General features: G+C 26.2%; 1 non-coding gene across 1 annotated transcript; it reads left to right on the top strand.

Moving 5' to 3' along the window:
• The first annotated feature begins 1,344 nt into the window (after window positions 1-1,344).
• Window positions 1,345-1,446, top strand: LOC120126238. The gene has a single exon (XR_005516442.1). It is a non-coding gene; the product is annotated as a small nucleolar RNA Z161/Z228 (small nucleolar RNA).
• Window positions 1,447-5,023: the final 3,577 nt, after the last annotated feature.

Here is a 5,023-nt window from a genome sequence, read left to right as displayed (position 1 = left end):
GGAGGATGAATTTAATTAATTTTAATATTTTAATTAAATAAAATTTTTAACCAATCAGGTGATGACATGTGTCACCACCTATTTTAGAATTGAAAGTGAACTTAAGGGGTATCAAACCAATAACCTCTTGGCTCAATGGAACTTGGTTAGGCCATTCAATTGATGTTTAGTTACACAATGTTGTATATGTTGTGTTTAATATGAATATATATATCAATTTATTAAAACAAACACACACACACACACACACACACACACATATATATATATATAGATATATATATATATATAATATATATATATATATATATATATATATATATATATATATATATATAATTATAGTTAATTAATGTAAGATTTAAAAATAAAATAGAGTTTAATGTTTTATTTAATGTTTTATGATTATTTTAAAATAATAATATATAAATTATATTGAAAAATATAAAATTATATTAAAATTATTTAGACAATCCAAATAAAATAAAAGTAAAAATAATTTAAATTAAATATTAAAAACATTTTAAATTAAATATTAAAAACATTTTAAATTAAATTATTTACATAAAACGAGTTTCATATTTTAATTTTAAAATTATTTTAAAATTATATATATGAAATAATATTAAACACATACAACACTGTGTAACTAAAAGCTAATTGAATGGCCTAGCCCAGTGACAAAGCCATTTTATTGAGTTAAGGGGTCACTGGTTTAAAACCTATTAAGCTCACTTTTTATTCTAAAATCTTTTCCCCTTATATGTCACCCGGGGTGACATGTGGCACCTCCATATTAGATGATTAATTTTTTTTGAATGAATTAAAATAGTGATTAAATTGATAAAATGTGTAAATATTAAGAATTAAATATAAAATTATGTCAATTTATTAACGTCATCACCTCTGTTAAAAATAAAAGGTCAGTGATTGAATTTAATCATTTAAATAGTTGGATAGTCTGTTTGATCTTTTTTAAAATTGGTAGTCAAAATGATTAATTATCATAGTTTGGTGATCACTCGTGTGGTTTACCCTTTTTTTATTGGAGCATATTTAAATAAACAAAAAAACATTGCCATAGTCCACACAAATGGAACATCTGGTCTTATTGGCAGCCCAACCCATAGAGGGGTAGAATCGTCAGTAAATAAACACTGAAAACCCTAACTCGCTCCTTAAATAGCCCTTCGGTTTGTCCTTCAAAATCACGCCGAAGTCATTCACGGCGTCTGTGATTTCCGAACAAATGATTCATGCTCCTTTGTTCTTTTTATTAGCCTTTTTTTTATTATTTTTCTCTGCAGTTTTGATTGATTAGAAAAATGGCGTGAAGTAAAGTGAAAATCAGATGATGAGATTGGATCAAATTTCTCACGACGGTCGTCTGAGACACCTCTAAGTGCGGTGTCTTTCTGATGCATTCATCCAATGTTTCTGATGATTTTTTTTATTTAACTTAATTTTTTTGATTCATTCCCCCAAAATCCGATAGATTTCGCTGTTTTATCATTTTTATTGGCTTTATTTATCTTTATTTTGCACGAGGACGAATTTTTTGAATAATATAGAGATTGAGATCGGAAGATCTTTGAAATTTTAAAACTATAAGGGTGCGTTCGGTTCAGGAATGTAAAATTATCAGTGAGAATGTAAGATTATAAGGGAATAAGATTACTGGGAATGTTGTATTTTGTGTTTAGTTGGTTTAGCAGGAATATAAGATTACCGTGTTTGGTTAAAGGAATAAAAGATTATTGAAATATATATTTAATCAAATTGTATTATTATATATTTATTTTTTAACAAGTTAGAAAATATTTATATATTTTATTTAAAAAATTTAAATTAATAAAATTTATATAATTTTTTTATAAAATTGAAAATATAAAAAAAGTTTAATGAAATGGTAAAATTTTATTTTAACCTTAAAATTTTATATAAAATTTTAATTATAGATTTTTTTTATAAATCTAAAATAGTTTAAGGATAAATTTGTAATTTAACTTTCGTAGATTTTTTATTATTTAATGACAGAAAAATAATATTTTTGAAAAAAAAAATTTTAAAAGCATTTTAGTCCAAAACGCCGGTAATCCAACAATACCTAAGGAAAGGGAGGTAATGACATTCTCCGTAATATACCCAAAAAAATCCACTATTGGTAATCTTACATTACCGAGAATGAAATTCCCATGCTAACTAAACGGGGGAATGTTCATTCCATTCTCATAAAAATCACACATTCTCCCAACCAAACACCCACTAAAGTCCTTTTCATTCTGAGTGCTTTATTTCAAATTTTAATTTCAAGTTTTAAATAATATTGTCCCTTTGTTTAGTTCAATCATTGTTTTCAGATAATTCTAATTTCTTTTAGTTATACCGTTTGTTACCCCCTTGTCACTTAAAAGTAAAGAAGAGATACAAAATATGACTTGACCTAGTACACGGTGACTTAAACCAATCCGAATTTGACCTTCCCTTTTTATATAAAATCTAACCCGATTCAATCCAAAACAAATAATATTACAAAAATATTGATTTTATTTAATAAAAATAAGGATATAATTAAAATAATAATATAAAAAATATAACAATCGGTTCGAAACATATAAATTAGAAATACATTTTTTTTGGGTCGAATATCTTTTACACTAAATTTGAACCCGATCTGATTCACTCAATTCTTTTTTTCAAAAACACAAGCTAATAAGGTCAAGTCGAAATCCCTTAAGTTTGGATCCCCATGCCCATCCCTAAACTCACCACATTCTCCGTGAAACTCGATTAATAACTTGTTAAGAGTGGGATTTGAACCTATGCCCTGGGGAGGGTCTTGTGCCCATCCCTAAACTCACCAAATTCTCCTTGAATGTAATACCCCAAATTTGGGCTAGTATCCAAAATGTATGTTTTGAAAGTATAATAGCCAAAGTATAAACTTTGTAAAAGTTTAGATATCAAAAATATAAAATTTTAAAAGTTATATATTTTAACCAGCGAATGAATAGTTTATTAAGAAATTTACATTTTCGTGAGAATTAAAATTTTGACTCGGAATTTGTATTAAAAACTATAAAAATTGCATGAATTTTTTAAGGATGATGGAAAAAGGTTAGAAATATTATTTCCATAATTTAAAACAGTGAAATCTCATATAGATAAGTAGAATTAAAATTGATTTTCCATGTTAAGTTAAAATTGTAAACTTTGGTAACTAAATTGCAATTTTCAAAAGTTGCATGGGCAAAGTGGAAAGTCAAATTTTTTGGTTCATGTTTGACTTTGGAATATTAAAATGAAAGATATTTCAATGGCAAGTTGCAATTATCATATTTGATTAAGGGCAAAATGATAATTTCACATTAATTTAATTTTAAATTCAATTATATTAGATGAAAGCCAAATGTATTGTGAGATATTTGTGAAAAATAAAGAAAATTTCAATTTCTTCCCCCTCAACCATCAGTGAACTCCATTGTAGGCAAGGGAGAGTTTTAAATTTGAATTTTAAGCTTCCATGGTTGATTTTTGGATTAAGTTATTAGATACAGAATTAATCTACTTGTAATTCTCTATCATTTGGCATAATTAGTTCATGGAAAACATGTTGGATGATGAAATTCATGATTAGGGTTCATGAAGGATGTTGAATTTTGAAGAATTAAAGGATGATCTTTTACGTTATTGGTGTTGTAGATTCATTTCTAAGCATGTGAAATGATAAAAATCAAATAGAAATGTAATACCCAAAAATTTAGATAGTGACCAAAATATAAATTTTGAAAGTTTAGTAATCAAAGTATAAATTTGGAAAAAATTAGGGACCAATCTAGTAATTTTAAAAAGTTACATTTTGACCTCGTAAATAAATAGTTTATCTCAAGAATAACATTTCTGTGGGAATCATAATTTTAATATGGGTTTTGTATTAAAAGTTATAAAGAAATAAAGTTGAGGAAAAATTCGGTAAATTGGATCAAATAGAAAATTCAAGAAGATCTTAAGGATGATAAATCAAACCTAAAAATATTATTTCCACATTTTAAAATACTGAAATATAATATAAATCTTTGGATTTTAGGATGTAATTCCATGTTTAATATGGACTGTTGGATTAAAGTGGCAAAATTGTAATTTTTGGAAAAAGACAAGGGCAAATTGGTAAAATAAGATATTATTTGTTCATTTTTGAGTTTAAGAAGATGATAAGGTTGAGGTGTCTTGGTTGGATAGTAAATATGAAGTTTCATTAAAGGTAAAATCATATTTTCTCAACTTAATGAATTTAATATTCATTAAAGTTAAATTAAAGATAAAATTAGCATGAAATTATCTAAAATTTATGCCAAATTGTTATCATCTTCTCCAAGCTTGCCGTGAGTTCTCCTAAGGTAAGAAAAAAAAATTGGTTTCCATTTTTGAGCAATTTCATTAGGATTTCAAGTTATGTCGTGAAATAGAAAAAATGATATATTCGAAAAATGCTATCCTTTGGTACCAATTATGCTTGCTCAACTAGCTTGATTTCAAAGATCTCAAATTTTAGGGTTTGTGTTTTCACTAGGGTTCATGAAATTGATGATGAATCTTGATGTTTTTGAAGTTGTAGATTCATTTTCAAGCTTGATTTATAATTAAAACATGTTCAAACTTCCTAGACATTATTTTATAATTTTCGGTCAAAAGAGAAAATTGTAGAACTTTGTGTTTTGATAAGATTTGCTTAGGGCTTTGATTATAGAGATGTTGTAAAGTTGTTTGAAAGTTGATTTCATGCTTGAATCGAATCAAAATCATGAAAACCTAGTTTTAAAGGTTAAAACATTCAACCATGGTATATTTGAGTGAGAAAACCTATGGAAAAATTATTTAAGGGCTGGAAATGATGTAGGAAGTATGTTACAAACCTTAGAAAAATTTGGGGACCATTTTGTACTTTTTGGAAAATTGGGGGATTAATTCAGCAATTTTGGAAAAAGTTGTGAATGGTTGTGAAATTTGTTAATAATTGATGTAC

The sequence above is a fragment of the Hibiscus syriacus genome, unplaced genomic scaffold, assembly GCF_006381635.1.
Source record: "Hibiscus syriacus cultivar Baekdansim isolate YM2019G1 unplaced genomic scaffold, ASM638163v2 tig00110450_pilon, whole genome shotgun sequence".
NCBI lineage: Eukaryota > Viridiplantae > Streptophyta > Magnoliopsida > Malvales > Malvaceae > Hibiscus > Hibiscus syriacus.
The sequence above is the reverse complement of the archived record's forward strand: the minus strand, read 5'-3'. Positions and strand labels throughout refer to the sequence as shown.